Source organism: Tenebrio molitor, chromosome 2 (genome assembly GCF_963966145.1).
Source record: "Tenebrio molitor chromosome 2, icTenMoli1.1, whole genome shotgun sequence".
Taxonomy (NCBI): Eukaryota; Metazoa; Arthropoda; class Insecta; order Coleoptera; family Tenebrionidae; genus Tenebrio; species Tenebrio molitor.
Genome location: NC_091047.1, coordinates 25,505,938 through 25,525,932, shown reverse-complemented (window position 1 = coordinate 25,525,932; position 19,995 = coordinate 25,505,938). Strand labels below are relative to the sequence as shown.

At 35.4% G+C, this 19,995-nt stretch overlaps 1 protein-coding gene and 1 non-coding gene across 2 annotated transcripts in view; both read left to right on the top strand.

The window, feature by feature from the left end:
- Window positions 1–19,995, top strand: part of lobo (lost boys) — a 144,948-nt gene that overhangs the window by 62,777 nt on the left and 62,176 nt on the right. The window lies entirely within an intron of this gene.
- Window positions 12,559–12,647, top strand: TRNAY-GUA (transfer RNA tyrosine (anticodon GUA)). Its single transcript is given in 2 exon segments — window positions 12,559–12,595; window positions 12,612–12,647. It is a non-coding gene; the product is annotated as a tRNA-Tyr (tRNA).

The following is a 19,995-nucleotide window of genomic DNA, read 5'->3' as shown; positions in this document are numbered from 1 at the left end:
AAACTTGTATTTTTCCACTTCAAATTTAAACCTCGCCGCTTCTAATTCTAATTTCTTTTCTGCCAATTTCAGCTGTTTTTCATTAAAATTATGTTTTATATATTCTTCCAGCAATTCCTCTTCTATTGTTTTAATACAGCGATTTTCTTTTGGCATCCTTGTCTTTTTAAATAGTTTTATTTTCACATTTTTTTTACGCTAAATTGATCTTCACTTTGTTTACTTTGTTCAGAAGATTTTTGGTTTTCCAACATTGCCATCGCTTCTTTGATCTAATTCTTCAGTGGAATGCATTCTTCACTAATTCTATCATCATCACCGCTGCAATCAGGTTGGGGTGAATTATTTTTTCTCTGCTGCTCCAAACCCGCAACTACGAGATCCTGTCACCACCACCTTGCTCCAGAGAGCAAGACCTCGACCTTTAACGGTAACAATTTAATTTCTTCACCGACACCTCCACCAGTTTTTAGTCGGCTTGCAGCAATTTTTCTATACTTTGTTCTAGTGGCATTTTTCCAGTCACTAAATCGCTGTCAATTTATAAACATGCAATAGGTGAAGTAATAAAAAATGTATTTCTTATCTTTGCCCATTCTTTTGGCGATAAAACGGGACCAGCACCAATTGCGTTTAATTTCTTGGACAACTTATACCAAGACTTCAAAATGTAATTTTGGGAAATGATGGAGTTAATTTGCCAATCTCCGTACTGCTCGGAATTTGTATTTTGGCACCTTTTTCGTTTTTTAATGTTCATTTTAACACTTTTCCATTTCCATTTTTGAAAGGTACGAAATTTGCGTTGTTCACTCAGGCAAAATAGGCAAATAGTTAGCACTCTAAGGCAAATGCTTACAGAGGTTTTTAGAGATTACGAATTTTATGTATCTCTGTAAGGACGTTTCTTACATTGCTCTGTTAGCTACAGACTGTAAGTTTTAACATTATGCAGTGAAATTTTATAGAATAGCACTATAAATTTCTTCACGATTTATTAAATTGATTGATCTTCTAGGTTGTTATCGTTGACTTGGATTTCTGCAATTTTTCTACCATCTCTTTACAAATATTAACCCACAATTCCCAATTTATTTTTAATTGTTAATGGCAACATTTCGATTGATTCTCATTTCTCGTCATATTTCATTCATACTTGATGATCCATCTTAAAAGCTGCATACAAGTTACACAGGGTCATTATAAATGATTGTCCTATCTCATTGGCGTTGAAAACCCACACAAATTTAGGATGTGCCGCAGCCTCGCAACGTTAGACAAACTATATATAGTACATATTCAGATTTCCACTACCGCCGGTAGCGCTACCAATTGGCGATACTAGTCTCACTCATATTATGAGGCCTACAGCACATTCAACAAGGTCACCAACGCCAACGCCTACTACGATGTAACAATAATTTATAATGACCCTGTAGTTAGTTATTACCGGGTGTTCATTTAAATTTATCCTTAAAGTAGGCGATTGTTAACGCACCATTCGTCAATCTACAGAGTAAAAACACAAACAACGCAAAAAGTGAGGTTAGCACTTAGCAGTTGATCCGTGATCTGTAATCCGTTGTACGTTCACAATCGACTCGTCAACGCCTACTTTGAAGTGAAATTTAAAAAAACACACGATTGTTAGTTATAGTTCTGTAAATGTTCCACGTATGTAGCTGATTTTGCATACGTTCTTTGGTATTGCTGTTAATCTTGTTTAATATCTTCTGTACAAGATCAACCTATACAGGTGATACGAAATTTGCTGGCGGTAATATGAGCCGCCGTTCGGTCGAACCTAGCCTCGGCATCCGTCCACGGTTCCTCCCTTCGGTGTTATTGTTTTGAACTGTAATAACATTTACGTTTAATAGCTAGATCAGGCGAGTTATTTATTTGTTTAGCATAAATTTTCCTTCGGTTTTCGTCCCTCACCCGAAATTTCTCGTTGGGCAGGCGACGCACGCGAACTCCTGGAGACCCGCGGGACGGGGCCCCCACGACGTCCTAGTGTCAGGTCGATGAGGCAGGTCCGCGTGCGTGTATGTGTGTGTGTGTGAACGTGAGAGTGCGAGAGTGTGTGTGCGCCGATCCCGGAGCCGTCCCTGAGCCGGGCCTGGCGACGGTCGGCCGCGGCTTCGAGAGCAGATGCCGCGGACCCCCGCGAGGCCCTCCCCCGCCGCCCCCCGGCCGTCCCCGCCGCCGCCCCCCGCGTCCGTCAGTCACGCACACGGGGCGCGAACACTCATCCGCTGCAAGGTCAGTCCCGGCTGCGCACTTGGCCGGGGACGGCGGGATGGGGAGTCGCCGGCGCGACCCCCGATCCGGGCGCCCCCCGACCCGCCCCCGGCCGATAGGCGCTGCCCAATTTTACAATTTACGGCGCTCGGCTACACGGCATGTAATTATCGACGGTCGAACTCGCCGCGACCTCACGTTCCACCCGTTGCTCTCTCTAACTCCAAGTTTCCCGACGCGGCCGGGCCGGGGGGCTGCGTCCCTGCCCTGCGAAATTGCGGCCCCGCCTGACGTGACAGCCACCCCTCGCACCGCCGAACGGACGACGCCGACCCCGACGGCCGTGCGGATTTACACGGCCCGGGGCCCTCACCCGAAATTCGTTCTTCGGAAGCCCTGGCGACGACCACGACGACGACGACTAATTATCGTCCGGAGGACTCGTACACGAAATGTGGGTCGACGATACTAGCAACGGTTTTTTTTTCTTTTTCGCGCTTGCGGCGGTCGATTAATTAAAGAATGCCGAAGTGGATGATCGAACGCGATGTATATTTTGCTAAGGAGACTCGTTACGATGACCTCTTTGCTTTTCTTTTTAACATCACGTTATAAATTTCGAAAGATGTTATTCCACCTTTTACGGTGTGAAGTGTTAAATTTTAAATTCACTGCAGGGCTTAATGAACAAAGAGGCTGTGCAAGCTGAATCACATTCTATTCAAAATGTGCTCTTTTTATTTTTTGTGTATATCATTGAAAACAATCCAATTTAGACATCAAGATCTCGTTTAATAATTCACAAAATGTAACCGCCATACATAAGTTATCTCTAATAATCTATTTCAATTAGGTATTTTATTATTATTAATAATAGAAAATATGCATTTGTGGATTTAAAAAAATAGTTTTTGCACACATTTTTGTTAATAATGTTGTGCCCTCTCTTATTAAGATTTTTTTTTAATTTTGTAAATGTCCACCTTAACTTAATAATTATTATTAATTCACACTTCGCGCAAGCAAAAAACAATGCGAAAAAAGCTACGTGGTGGCGAATGCGTTGTGTGCGTAATGTGTTGCAGTTCCATCTTGTTATACGAACATATTGTTCCACGTGGGTTTCGGTTAGTCTTTTGTTCGGAAGTAAAATGTTGTGGGCGGAATAAAGTCAAACAGACGTCCGGCGAATTCAGCCTGTTTTGCATAAAAGTAGAGATCATAATAAATTAGGGAAAGAGCGATATATATTTTTTTAAATTTTATTTTTATTTCATGCGTATTTTATATTGTGAACGAAAGGAACGACAAAGCAACAGAGAAGCAGTAACAGCAATATCTCTTTATTATGAAGCCTAACATCACAAATAATTCTCTGCGTTTTCCGCCGACAAAGTTGAATGAAAAGTTCGCAGACGGTTTACTCGCCACTTACCAACGACGACAATAATATGGTTTAATTAAAGAAAAATGAATAACGTGTCAGAAAAATGAAAAGTTTAAATTGAAAGTTAAATTGTCATTTTTCTAGTCGAACGAATATAGATAGATCGCGTCTTTTTTTGTAACATTATAAAATGGAAACATGTCAGCATAAAATGGTTATGTGGTTATCTCAGATCTGTTGATTAAATTAAATCCTTCAACTCAACTTAACTGAATCCGTAAGAATGTCGGTGACGAATACATTTTAATGTTAAATCAATTTGTTTTTCTGGTAACTTCAATAGATGTTATTCAGGTGGCCATCATAGATCAGTCACAAGTATAACTTTTTACTTTCTTTTTGTAAGTAGAGGTGTTCCAAATTTCACACCATTGTCAAATTGCACCGCTACTACTAGCCGCGTTCAGTAAAAACCTTCATAAATCAGTCTCACGTGGCCAACAAAGTAAATAATTAACTCAGCTCATTTGTTTCGGAATTCTAGCTTTTTTCAGTATACCAAGTGGAATAACGCATACTCTATGGGGTGTTCATTTAAATTTCCGATAAAAGTTGGTATTGAAGAGTCGATTGCGAACGAACCGCGGATTGCGGATCACGGATCAGCTGTTTATTAAATATTAGATACCGTTGTTTTTGTTTTACGAGTGGTGCGTTCGACCGAAAAATTAAATGAACACCTGATATCATCAGTGAATGGCATATTAAAATCGCAGTACCTGCACTTATATTTCTGGAATACTGACAGAATTCTAAAGTATATCAGATATTAGAAGTGTAAAAAGTGTATACAAATGTAAAAAATATGTACATACAGGCTGTTTGATGAAAAACGCCTCAACCCATAACTTTTTTATTTATGATCCGATTTCAATGAACAAAAAAATCAAAGATATGGTTTTTCAAGCGCTACAAAACAGCCATAATATTTTTTTTTTTGGCGTTATCTTCAATATCTAACGAGAGTCAACTTTTTTTTTTAAATGGACACATGTAGCTTTTTAAGCTTGGTCTGGTAAGTTTTTTTTCTGAATCTAATGATGTATTGAAAGTTTTCATTTAGTTCATAGCTAACTGAAAAAAAAAAACTATTTTTTGTGGTTCAGCTTATTATAAAATTTTTAAGAGTGCCGTGAAAAACAATCGGAATACAAAGTATGATGATCGATGAATGTCATCTAAACGTCAGCTTAGAAATTTTCATCTGCTTTTTTAAACTTTTTTTATTTAAGTATAAAATAACAACATTGTCAGTCATGCAGGATAGCAGTCATTTGACTATTATTTTTTGTTCGAGTGTAATAAAAATCGTAATTAGTCAAAAACAAAAATTTAATAGAAAAAATAATAATAATAATAATTATTATTCATGTTTTCCAAGAAAATAATATTAAAACTCTTCAAGATTGCACCTGAAAATTTTCAAACTCACACTTGATATTTGTTCCTATTTGTATTCCAATTGTTTTTCACGGCACACTCGAAAATTTCATAATAAGCTGAACCACAATTAAAAATTGTTTTATTTTTTTTTCAGTCAGCTATGGACCAAACGATAACTTTTAATACATCATTAGATTCAGAAAAAAATACTTTACCAGACTAAGCCTAAAAAACTAGATGTGTCCATTAAAAAAAAAAAATTGACTATCGGTAGCTACTGAAAATAACGCAAAAAAAAAAGTATTTTATGGCTGCTTCGTAGCGCATGAAAAACCATATCTTTGATTTTTTTGTTCATTGAAATCGGATAATAAATAAAAAAGTTATGGGTTGAGGCGTTTTTTATCAAACAGCCTGTATATCTGCTTAGATGTTACTAATATATCACTTCCTGTTTCATGTCTTTGGAACCAAAACAAATTTTCTTTTTCAAGAATATCGATTTACTTGTTTTCAAATTATACTCATCAGAGACTTTTTGTTGTACACCTTTTTTAAATAATCTTAGATTTGAGTGTTTTCCGAACAAGGACTATAGATTTGTAATATAAATAATTTTTAGTGGAATGTAGGTAGTAGAAAAGTTTTTGTCCCAGTTTTACCGTTCAAAAAAAAACCTGTATTCAACTTCTTTTTTTTTAACTATACCTATAACCTCTTTCTTGTTGAGCAAACTTTTTTTAAACATCTCGGTATCAAAACACTTTTGTAGTATTACTATCACAATGAATGGAATAATCGAATTTTCCTTAAGTCAACAACGAATTGCACAAACAACAGACATGTTTACGACAATATTTATAAATAGCACTCGTCAACAAATTATAACTTTGAATTTGTTTCATTGATGAAAATATTTTTTTGTAATCTTTTAACCACTAAGTTTAGAAAGTAAAGTTGAAAAAAATAATGAATTCCCTTAATACAGGACTTTGCAATTAGAATAAAAACAAACAAAAATTTGATCCTGAGGCATTTTTAACCTTAAAAGTTCTAATTTAGTATAATATGCAGAGGAGGTAACAGATTTTTTTTAGGTTCAACTAAAGGATTATTTTGAACATTTTTCTCTCAAGGAAGGAGTGATTGTCTTTTGTAATGAAATAAACAATATATGTAGTACAGAGAAGAAAATTGTATTAATTGTGAGCGTTTTAAATATGCTGTACGTTCAAAACTAGAATAATTTATTATTGTTTGTTATTACATATATTCGTAACGAGCAGGCACGTATTAACCTAAATTAGGTTTTGGCTGTTGAGCAGTGAAATCACATCAATTCCGTCAGATTTTTAATCGCTAATGATCTGCCTTAGAATTTGGTAATATGTATTTTGGAAATCAAAAAACTCCATGAATTACCGTCGACGTAAACAGGAAACTTCAAAGGCCATCCATCTCCTGCCTGAGCGCCGTGACATTCAAATCCTCGAAATCGCAATATTTCATCGTCGATTTGTCGCAACAGCTTTTGTGTAGTGGTCGGCGTAAATGAAATTATGACGCAATTTACCAGAAGCTTCGGAAGAAGAAAAATGAGGAAACGGAGAAAACCCAAATGAAATTTAACAAAGCTATATGAACCCCGGCCCTGATTACGTATTATTATCATTACGTCGTCGACAATACGGAATCAATTTCCGAAAACGGATCCAGAAACCCTTCCGCGGCGCGTCTGACGCACTCGCAAAGTCCCCGAATACGCCTCTGGACGGATCAGGGTCGTATCGAAGGGACCGGAAATGCCGCGATTCCCTCGCCGCGCCTCTGCGCCACGGTTCGCAAATAACGATCTCCTCTTGTAATTAGTCCGACAAGTGGTCAGTCACAACGGCCGAACGACGGTACTCGATTAATGCACGCGGGTAGAACCTGCTCCTGCTGGAAATTCCTGCTGAAGGCTGGAGGGTCCGACTCGAAACGCGGCCGGTGACGACATTAATTAGTCGGACTCGCTCACCGCCAGCCAGACTTCAGCCGATGATAAATAATCCGCCACCTGACGACCCATCAATACCGCCACCAAGGAAATACCGTCACCGGGAGCCCTTATCTGCATCTATAAATTACACCGGCATATCACTGTCCGCCATCGACGATTTATACGAGGAGCATGCCTCGATTGTCCACGCTGGGCTTGCAGAGAGAGGGCGGATGGACAGGATGTTCAGCCGTAACGAAGCCAAGGAGATCTGATCGTCATCCGCGACCAGCTGTAACTGTACACTTCTTTTCGCGATAATCGATACGGCGAACGTTGGCCGGTGTGAGCTGGGCTTCATCTGATTCCATCCGAAAACCGACAAATCGGAGCTTTCGGCCCGGCGAAGAAACGAGACTACGATCCTTGAAGAGCCAACAAAGAAGTTGTCACGATCGAGATCGAAATGTTTCTGCGACAAAGTCGAAACGAGTAGACTGATTAATGAAATGTTAAACTGGATAGTATGGACTTATTTGTGTCGTCTCTGTTACAACACCGAAAGACAAATCAGAATTAATTGTCTCATATTATGTAAACATTTTTGTTAGATCGATAATGCGCTGCAGATGAGAAAGAAATGTGCAAGCAAAATCTTCTACTGCTCTGCTATCCATGATTTTGAAAATCGTTGTTGTAAAATATCACATCAATAAGTATCAAATATGTAAATGTGTCAAATGGTATTTTGGTTTAGAGGGGCAAAAGTAATTTCAGTTCATGCTTGGCGTGCTATTTTGACCAACCTATTACCAAGAAGACTAATACTTATTCGTCTGATAGAAAACAGAATAATTGAATATCAAGATGTCACCAATAGAAAATGTTTGCCCAGAACGCATTACACATTTACGAAGGTTATAAAATGCGCAGTGAAAATCCGTGTTGGGATAATCTTCCAATATATTTTTGAACGAAACCATAGAAGAAACGAACCAAGAACTCTGATGTAAAAATATTCACTTATAATATCCCAAGTGCATTGATTATTTCCGGAAATTTTTTCGAATGCATTTCCAAAACGTATTAATTACGTTTTGGAAATGCATGAGAATACAATTTCCGGATATTAATCAATGCACGAGGGCATATTCGGTAAGAAAATCGCAACGACACATTATTCTTGAATTATAAATTTCTGACAAAAAAAATCAAATTGTATAACAGAATTATCGTTGACAACGGAAAAAAAATTGAGATTTTTAATAAATAAATTATTTCGATTGGCTGAATTAAAAATTTCCACTTATTAATTTCATATTGGGGTAGCTAGGTGTGAAAAATTTCCAGGAAATCTCTATATTATTATAGAAACGACACCGAATTCTGTTTTTCTATTGACTATTTTTAAGTGTTGTGCGATTTTCTGTTGAATTCAAAGAAATTAAAAAATATCCTTGAGGGCACCAATTATGTTGGTTAAATTTACTTTAACATATTCGATTGTAACAAGATCAACATTACAGTGCAAAGATTACAGTGATGTACAGAGGCGCAAATTGCTGAAATTAAAAAATGTAAAGTGAACTCTCATTGGCTGTTCAAGCATTTTTAAACTGAACTTTATTTAGGCCAGTGAAAGTTATTTCTAGGTTAGTAAGTACTAAGTAGCATTTATTTCGCGGTAGATTAAATTCAACATACACAAAATATTTACATTACGTTGTGATTCATAACAGAGGTATTTTTGAACGCTTAATGTTTCCGATAGAGTAGTTTTGCAACACCAAAAAGTGTATAAGAAAGAATATTTAAAAAAAATGTATACATGAAGATTGTAGTGTGGAAGATGAATCTCGCATATAAGGAGCCATTTAGAGGCAATGTTGACGTTGGCATCTATATGTGTACATGTGACGACTGGGTTGAAATATCATTTCAGTTAATTTGGTAATTTTCGAGTAAACAATAAATTAATTGGCATCATATCTGGCGAATGGCGTGCACGGTGTATATAGATCTACTAACTGTTTGCCCGCGGCTTCGTTCACCTAGATGATGTTTTCTGATAATTTGTGAATGTAACAATTGTATCGATGTAGATCTTGTAGATTCACGGAGCCACAATCATCACTATCATGAGAAAATTGACACGTTATGTATTGGCAAACAGATGTCATACATTTGGCTCTGAAGTGAACGTCAGCATGTAAGTGTCTTCTCTGACTTCTTTCCCGCCAAAAAATTTCATTTGGAATAGCTCACTGTACTCACTCAAGTCGAGGGTCATAGAAAAAAACTGATGTATTCTCTAGAAGGTGATTCACACTCGTGGTTCTGTTGGTAGTTTTTTTTTAGTGTTAACTACTAAATCTCTCTTGTCTTTGCACGTCAAATTTCAGTCAGCGATTTGTCACATCAAATTTCGTCTTTGGACATCAGATTCAGAAGATCTAATCTGAACAGCTCTATCATATTGTTGACTGGGCCTGCCATGTATTCATTCTTGTGTTTTAGTCGCTCTGACTGTGGATGGTAGCATGTGTTTATTATATTATTATTTCTTCCTTTTTTGCCATGACGTTTCAATTTATTATCGAAAAGCTACTGTTACAATTTTAGTTTGGTACGTGTTTCCTTAATAAGATGTAAAATATTAATAAATTCTGGCATTAAAAGTGATGAAATGTCTACCTCGTAGAAAAACTGACTCGTGTGTAATGGCTATACTCAAATCTTTATACACTCGTTGAATAATATAAGCCATTCAACAAACTCCCGACATTTCGAGTTTCTCAAAATGATATAATTAATGATAATCTTTTGAAATTTGGGTCGGTAATAGGATGATTAGGTCCTATGTACAGCCAATTAAAATATACAGGCTGATTCACGTAGCCCGTTCATTAGAAACTTTCTGATTTCCCCAAATCATATTAATATGAAAATTGGTAGTTGACTATAATCGATTACTCCAAGTTCAAATGAAATATTTTCAAAATGGTGGCACTTCCGGAAATACCGGAAATCGACGCCATCTTTATTTTTTTTAATGGAAAGCCCTCATTTTGACTTCACATTTCGATTCTACGTTAAATTTTGAGTTTAGAGCGTCTTTTTGTTACTCACCTCACTTTTTTGCAAAAAAGATGACATAGGTCAAAAACGATGACAGATAAGTAAGTATTGACAAAAAGACGTACTAAACTCAAAAGTTAAGGTAGAATCGAAATGTGAAGTCAAAATGGGGCCTTTCTATTTAAAAAAACAAAGATGGCATCGATTTCCGGTATTTCCGGAAGTGCCGCCATTTTGAAAATATTTCATTTGAACTTGGAGTAGTCGGTTATAGTCAACTGCCAATTTTCATATTAATATGATTTTGGGAAATCAAAAAGTTTCTAATGAACGGGCTACGTGAATCAGCCTGTATAATATTAGGTCATTAGGTGGTTAGTACTTATGAAATAAACTAAAAAATGTACATATAAAATTGCAAATGACAGCAAATGTCACGGGAGTTTTCTGAATAAATTATAGGTATATTATAGTTTCCCCTTGCTTAGAGTGTAAAACGATTATGGCAATATCTAGTAAGCGTCTCTAATATTTTTGTCAAAATGTATCATTTATTTTTTTATTAAGAAAGCACAACATACTCGTAAAAAAAAATATTTGTTAGAAAATTTTAAATTGTACACAATGAGAACTTGATTCAAACTACATAATTTTTGCTCCCTTCCTTAACGGAAAATTATTGACAACCCCGAACCCCAAAATATGCAAGAAAAAAATGTAATACCTACATGTTAAATATGAATGGAACAGAAGACTTAAAAGAGTTTCAACATTAAGATTATTTGAACGTTGTTTTAAATTTCTTCAAAATTCACTTAGAAAGCTGGCAAATAATGATAATAATATGAGTGATCAATCTATTGGGTGTTCATTTAAATTTCTCTTCAAAGTTGGTGTTGAAAAACCGATTGTGAACGCACCACGAATCACGGATCAGCTGTTTAAATCTAACCTGACTTTTTGCGTTGTTTTTGTTTTTACTCTGCAAACTGTTCAACGCCAACCTTGACGGGAAATTTAAACGAACACCCGATAGATAGTCTCCAACTCGAAATTAGATATCAAATTTAAAAGTCTGTAAACGTTTTCCTTGTATCGTGATGTCGGATTCAAAAAATTGAGAAGCGGTAGATGTTAAAAAGTAATATTTGAAAGCCTTTACTTAATTTAATTCCGGAAATAATAACAATCATTGATGGATATAATGTATTCATTTTCTAAACGCATCAGGGTTGGCCATGATTTTTTGATACATTTCACACAGTATAGTAAATTTGACAATATAAACTGTCATGCACTGTCAGGTCAGGTCATCAAGTAAAAATTTTCTTCAACACGATGTCGAAAGTTGTGTCTCAAGAAACCAAGTGCATAATCTTTGAAATGCTATGAAAACATGAAGCACGATAGGCCTGATTTGAGCTATGATCATCTGGTAAGAAGGCTAAGACCTAATAGATATTTTTAACGTAAACGTAACTAGTCTTTAAAGCACGATTTATAGTTCCGTATACATATAGCATATCATAATCAAAAATCATAAACATAACATAACTTTTTAAATTCAGTTTATAGTTCATGACAAAACGTGATAGGATTGTTGATTTTTTAAGTGTCAAACAATTGCCCAATATGTTTTGTGAAGACGATGTTTTAGAAGCTGCTGCTTGTGCTGTGGTCTTACACGAGATAGGTCGTAATAAAGAAAAAAGGAAGAAACCACGAAAAAAACGAGTTACAAAAACACGGATAAATCAGCTACTCCAAATCATTTCCTTCTTTACACCGTCCTCAAAGTCTTTGGAAGACTTATCGTACAGTGCCTTGAACACACTGTACGATTAGAATTTCCTTCATATTTTCCACCTTTTCAATAATGTTTGTAAATTGAATTTATTGACAGTATACCTACACGTAACCGTTTCTATGGAAAAATATTAAAATTCCGTAACTTTCATGATACATAACATAAAAATTGGCCAATTCATATGTAAACGGATACGGACTTATGTTAACGGATCTATAAATGAATACATCTGATTCAATAGGATTCAATTTTGATATGTTATGCCATACGTTACGGAACTATAAATCGGCCTTAAGACTTAACGATTGTAATTTATAATTAAATACATGATTCTTCAGAAAATGAAAACATTTTATTTCATAAAGTTTGAATCTATTTTGTTGTTTGTGCTTTCACACTGACATTTTTACTCCCAAATGACATTTTATACTGTCATAGTTTATACAGAGTGAATACCCTAAGAAAGTCATGGCCAATCCTCATTTAGATTTAGAAAATGAATACATTATATTAAGTAATTAATATGAAGAGAGACAAACATAAGAATAATTAATTATTATGTTACAATATCAATCGGAACAACGAAAAAATTCTTTGAATCGATAATGCTTTTCATAACCTTCGATAGCTCAGTTGGTAGAGCGGTGGACTGTAGAGGTATCACTGTTGTCATCCATAGGTCGCTGGTTCAAATCCGGCTCGAAGGAGTTTTTTTATCATTACTGTTTACTTTTAATTGTTTAAACAACCGATTTTACGTAAGATTCGTTAATTTAACTACAAGCGAATTCGTTGAAAACAGTACAATTCATATTTGCAGCAACAATTTTTGATAAAATAATAAGTATAATTTATCAACAAGAAGGATTTACCTTCTTGAAGCCTCTCATTTACAGCTTCATATCATTATAAATGTGACCGAGCCAGCCCGATTCCAGGATACCACTACCTGCTTCCAACAAATTCCATTGGCACATAATTTTAATAGTTAAGCTTGATTTTAGAATGCAAAAGTGGATTTTGTGGAAAATCTAAGTAACATTTAATTAATTATGTATGTACATATTATTGAAATTGAATTCGCTTGCGTCAATGTAGAAATCAGGAAATGAAAATTTATTCAAAAATTTGTATTTTTTAAAATTTGTAGTAGTATTTAATGACGAAGAATTACAGAAAAAAAAAAGATTAACCAGTTACGTGTACCAAATTTGAGTAAGTTTGTCTAATTAGAAGTTGCGATTTTGGAGGTGGAAGTGAGACTTGCCTTATAAATAACTTATCACAATACATGTGCTTGGTGGTTATTATTATTAAAGTTAATTGTAGGCTTGGTTCAAAAACATCTTGTACTGAAAAATTAAGAATAAAAATGAACTGTATCTATAATAAATTTCAGGTGAGAGGATTTTTAGTTATAATAGAAAAATTTACCTGGCAACGTAGAGTTTACGTGAAAACAGTAATATCCCAAGTGAACAAAAATAACCGATTAAATTTTGACGTTTTGTCAAAATGTTTTGTTTAGAAATATGTCGAATAATTTTCCACGTAACAAAATTTTGGTGGAAAATTTACGAAAAATATTTCTTTAAGCTTAAAAACGTTGGGACAAAAAACGTCAAAATTTAATCAGGTTAATTTTCATGCACGCGGGGTATTCGGAATGATTATTTCCTGAATTATTATGAACAAATAGATTTTATAAAGAAGCGAATAAATTTTGACACAGATATTTACTCGATTAAATTTTGACGTTTCAAATTTAACCGATATAAAAGCCAGAAAAACCATAGCAACTACGGCTTTTTATATGTGTGAAGGAAATAATCTAGATTACTAACACTACACCAATTAATAAAAAGTTTGGTTTTTAATAATTAATTAAATTTTCAAGAGCAATTGCCGATAACTGTAATCTAATTTTTTCTTGTTCTCCCTTCGTGGATGTGGAAACACAATTTTCGTCACAGGTTTGAAAGAAAAACAAATGACAAACGTCTGAGGTAACAATCAACCTACAATTAAATTTGGACGTGGGTGTATTTTCCTCGAATTTACAGATCTAACGTTGGATCTGACCGCAAGATCACAGATGTAACAATGAACTTTGCCGTAACCTTGAACTATCCGCCATTTTTAGCACACACAATAATGACCTTTTGCAAATCGAGTCAATCAACCTTCTCTGAAAGTCGGACAAGTTCTTGATGATCGCATGTAACACGAATAACAAAACTCATCCACATCAAACGGCCAGCGTGGACACGTTTCTTCAACTAAGTTGGCACCATCAGGGCAGTAAATAAAGGAACCGAGTGTAAATTGACCTTTTTCTTATTATAACTTTTCTGTATACGTCCACTGTTAAGTATGAGTTTTCATTAGAAAAAAAAAATGTAATAAGCAACGTTAAATAAATATTTATTTTGACTGAATAAAAAAAAATTGTTTACGTTTTAATCTGAAAATATAGAAATAGAATACATAGATACATTCAATAGAAAATTCGGCGATGAATATTTTGCAGTTGTATTGCGGAAGGTTATGTGTTTTGTGAGGTGATGACAGCAACAAATACTCCCCAAAACAATCTACTAATTACCGTCGTATAAAATTACTACATTGTAGAAAACAAGCTACAGACCAACAATGACTACACCCACTCTTAAATTTGCTCGGTCGTTTTTGTGTTCATATAGCTAATTGAGAGTAATCAAAGTTTATATGGAAGGTTATTTCTTTAACGTAACATACAAAGGTGGCAAACAATTAATATGTTTTCTCCTTGACAAATATCTTTGATTTCAACATTTGGCTTCAACATTTTTGACCGATATAATTCTTTTAATTAACGTACTCTCTTAAGGCTAACATAAATGGTCCTAATTCATGAAACAATTTAGAAACAGAAAAAAGAACAGTTTTCTCGTTTAAAAATCATAATACATTTTTAAAATATCTGCCACCAAGACGAACACACAGTCGACATCGACCTGAAGGTGGAACGATGAATTTGCACAATTTACATTATTGGAAACTTTACGTAACAGATTTATTATTGTCTTAAAATCTTCCTAGAATTTTGTATCCCTTCAACTCCGATAACATTAAAAGATTATGTCAGAAATAACAAATGAATTCCCTTGATTGACCTATTTTTATTTGTTATCGACGAAATTACTTGTTACTTATGGATTAATAATACTCGTAGATGCATCTTATACATATATTTAGGATAAGCACATAATAATGTACAGACCTTGAAAACTTTAGTACAGATCCTTCAGTTATTATATTATTGTTTTCTAGTCTACTAAAATTTCATATTTTATGCAATTAGCTTTTTCCTTATTATTTCCATTTCGTCAGCGTAGAATTGGAGTCATCAGATATACAGCTGTCCCAAAATTGACGCACTAACTACTTATTATTACCTTATCGAGGGTGTTTAAATGTATATGAGAAAAATATGGAAAAAATTCTTCAGACTTACATTTTCAAATCGGGGAGAATTAAATGTTAATAAATTTGGCGTCGTTGCATGTGGGTAGTTTGAATAATAAAATTTACCTGCATTTTAGCACTATAGTAACGTGACAAAAATGAAAATATAAATAAAAATAAAACACTGACACTAAACTCATTTAATTTTGACTCCTATATGATATAACAAATAAATCAATTATTGCGATGTTGTCTTACTGGATTTAAGATAATTTTTGCGATTTCCAAAGCTTCTAAATTCTCTATTATGCAGGATCAGATATTGGTAGTGAGTGATCTTGTACTTTGTGATAATATGTACGATTCGAGGTAGTTTTCATGATAATTTAATACATACAGTCGCGTACAGAAAAAAGAAGGACAAGTCTTATTAAGATTTTTAGCTAAAATTGAGTGGAGTAAACCGGGCTTACTATGGTAAATAAATAAATATTTTAATAGTAACCATAGAAAGAGTAAACCAATTTACATTAGTGAAAAAACATTGTCCTACTTTTTTCTGCCCGCGACTGTATCTTTCGAAATAATTGTCCTGTTAAGTGCCACTTTCAAAGATTCCCAAATCAGTAAATAAATCTCATAGAATTTTTTAAACATTTTTCTCATGTTTAGGGTAATCTGTTCTACACCGTAATGCACCGTTAGTGTGCCATTGTTAGGACACGCTGTGGATAGATATCAAAAGTTTTGTCAGCAAGTACTCCACTGCCCAACACAATTTAAAGGAATTTGTTAAAATACGTTTTCTACTTTTCTCTCCCTTAAAAATCACTTCTTAGCGGATGCTTACGTCGTAGAAGGAGTAGAAGGAGAGATTTCTAACAAAAAAATGTGAAAATACATTTTACTCCTTTTCAACCCCTCAGAAGTAAAATTTTTAGAAATCACATCTCAGCCGATGCTTATTTCGTAGAAAAGGGGTGTGCGCGTATTTCTAGGTGCAGGGGTTTGGGCTGGGTGTCAGGACATTTGTCTTTATTTACCTACACATTTAGATTTAAAACATTTTTTGTTCAATTCATTATTATAATTATATTATTATTATAATTAATGTGACGTTTTAATAGTATATTATGATACAAGTCGATAAGGAAGCCTTTAAAGCACGTGCGACGAATTTAAGAGCACGACTCGATAGCGGAGTGCTTTTATTAACGTCGCAAGTGCTGAAAATTATAACAAAAAAAGTAAATTGAGATACCTTTTTCGAAGTAATCCGTGTCATTAATCGTTGATATAGAAATAGTCAATTGTTGTTGTTTCGTTGCCTTGTACATATAACGGGTGTTTTTTTAAATTTGGCGTCGAAGTAGGTGTTGAAGTGTCGATTGTGAACGCACTATACATGGATCAGTTGTTTAAATCTTACGCTTTTACACGAGTGGTGCGATCTCAATCGACTCTCCAACGCCAAATTTAAAAAAACACCCTTTACTTATTATAAATTGTGTATGAATGTGTATTTATCATTGTTCAAAATTTGTAGGTCAATTTGTTGTTACCTAAGCAACTTTAAAGCTTTAATGTTTTAAAGGCCCTATTTTGCACGCTTTTTAGTGTCAAAAACAGAGATTATGATTCAGGTATAATAAAAAATAATTTACTAGAAAATATAGTGTCTACTAAAAATGTAAAAAAAATAATAATATTGTGCTAAAAAGGGTTGTGAGCTCCTTAAGTCCTGAAAATTATTAAGAAAGTAGAAAAAAAATTAGATCTCAAATCAAAATGAAAATAGATATCTGATTAAATTTTGAAAACAAATGTCGAAAATTTGAATTTCTAGCAAAATGAAACTAAATGCCCGAAATTAATTTAAAAAAATTACATGTGCTTATTTAAAAAACTTAACACTGCACCAAAAGATAATTTCTGATTTATCGACTATCTAAATTTGTGCTAAATCAGTGTCATTTGTGATACAAATCTTAAGATAGTGAAGGACGACGGTTTGTCACTGTGAAGCAGCAGTCGTTTGTATTTTATTTTAATCCGTAATCTTTCCTATTATCACTACTTCTTGAATTAATGACATGTCAAAAAGACCCAAAACTGTCGTCATCCATGGTCACGGGTTTGCCACAGCAGCCTGAAGTTTCTAATTAATTTTTTTGTAATATATTTAAATTTTGTAGACGTTAATAATTTTTTTAATGTTCATTATATTCGTATTATTGTCGTAGAAATGGAGAAATATTTGCATTTTCTTTTTTTAGAAATGATTCAGATACCGAGTTGAGCGACTTATACTTTTTAAAATTAATTTTTGTGTAGCAAATCTCTTTTTTGCAGTTCCACACGAAAAACAAGGTTTTTGATGTTCAGGCTGGAACATCTTGAACGTAGGATGATTTCGGTAATCGTTTGGTAATTAGATACCTTTCGTGGCTACACGGACGGGGTAATAATGATATTGTTAGGTTTTCTCCTAAAGTGGGTATAAAGATAAATAAGTCATAAAGTTTAAGGTCCGTGGCTCAAAGGTTTACAAGACAGGTAAAAATTGTGTGTGTGTAAAACACTAATGGGGCACCCATATCAAACGATAATTAGTGCGAATATGTCATCTGATTTTAGAAGGGAGAAATATTCTGAGTAATCGTCGCAAGTGGTGGTTTTTCAATACGCAAGAACTCGTCAGTCGTCGTCGACAATCAGGGTAAATTCCGAAGGATCTGTTTCATTTGACGGACATTTTTCACCGGGACCGTAGAGATGATCTCCGGGCGAAAGTTGAAAGTGGCGGCGTGTCCTTTTCAAAGTTCAAGCCCGTTGTTATTTTAATGAAACAATCCTGTCCTGCTAGATTGTATAATATTATATAAGACGCGCCGTGGGCTTTGTTCTAGAGCAGTGTTGTTTCTGGTCAAAGCGAAATTCGGGTCGCAGCGGCAAACAGGCAGGCAGGCAGGCAGGCAAGCGACCCCGTCCCGACCCACCCCATCTCATCCTCCTTAAATCCGTCCCTGTCCGAACCGCGACAGCTGCGGGTAGATCACACGGCAGGGACAGGACGCGGGTTCGCGGACCCGTGCACTAACTACCCGATCGCCGCGAGCGTTGGCGGCCATTGTGCTCGCCCCTTCGCACCCCTTGGGTCCCGCGCCGCCGTCCGCCCTTATCTACCTACACACCGACGCGACGTGTGCGTGTGTGTGTGTATGTCAAAGTAATTCGCAGATACTACCCTCGTGGATCGCCCGGCGCGCCGCCACCCCCCGACTTAATGTTGCCGTCGGGCGTCCCCCGCATCCCCCGGGCCGCGCCACTTTCTGCGAAATGTTTGTTACCACCCGGCCTCCGTTGCCGCGGTCATGGGAATTGTCGGCAATCACGGTGATGCTGTGTCTTGCCCAGCCTGGACCCAGATCGATTTTGGGGTTCGGGCTTAATTGAAACGCGCCCGCGTTCTTGAATCGGAAATCGTGATCCGGTGCATCTTCGTCGGATATGGTGTCCTCTTTGATCTATGGTAAATGGTGGACAAGCGGCGCGCTTAATTGAGCTCCGCTGCATTGCAAATCGGGGGAAAATTGTTATTTTTAGGCGAATGGAGGAGCGGAGTTTGGAGGTGTCATCGGGATGAATGATCGATCAAGGGAAAGGGGGTTCGCCGTGCATCCGTGCATCCCCTGTGTTGTTGCAAACTTTAACCAATTAGGCGCACTCGTTTCGAGGGTTTTAACTGCCTGACGTCTTTTCGCCGAAGGCTCGCTCTTTCGGTTTTGATTGCCGCAACTGATACAAAATGTTCGATTTCCCATGTGGTAATGTGTTTCCCAGATTTGACGAATTACAAATGTGCATACAAAATTCTCGTGCAGAAATTATTAATTTTTTTAAATTTAAAATTGAACTTGATAAATATTCTTCACGGGCAGTTTCCCTGTTTTATGAAACAATTTCGTAGCATACCTTTGGAGTAACTGGAAATGACCAAAATTTTATTCATACATATCTACTTGAGACTTGAGTACGTTATTTTATTTTTATTGTTTGAGACGTGGTTCGCCGTGAACAAACTTTGAAAAAAAATGCAAGTGATAATCACCTTTTCATTTAGGAAATTGTTAAAAAAATTCTTTTTTTATTTATTGAAAGCCGTAAAGAACACTTTGGGAAACCTAAAAATGTTGTAAATGATAATGTGTCATTTATTATTAATACATATAATATTGCAAATTTGCAACATATTTTAAACCTAATTTTTGTACACTATTAATTTAATATTGTATTAATTTTTATACAGGTGTCCCCAAAAAAGAAGACGAGTCCATAACTCCCTTATTTATCGGAGGATAAATTAAATGGTTGTGAAAAGGACCTAATAAAGTCACGTATAGGCCTAATCGCTTCAAGGCTAAACTATCAAGATATTTCTTTTCAAATGGGAACACAGGTACTTTTTTAAGTAATTCTGATAAAGATTTGTATTCTGAAAACAACAATGTATCACAAGTATACACTTATAGTGAAATTTTTTTAATAAACAATTCATTGTCAAAATTAAATAAAAAACCATACTGTACCACCCTAAAATGTGCGCAT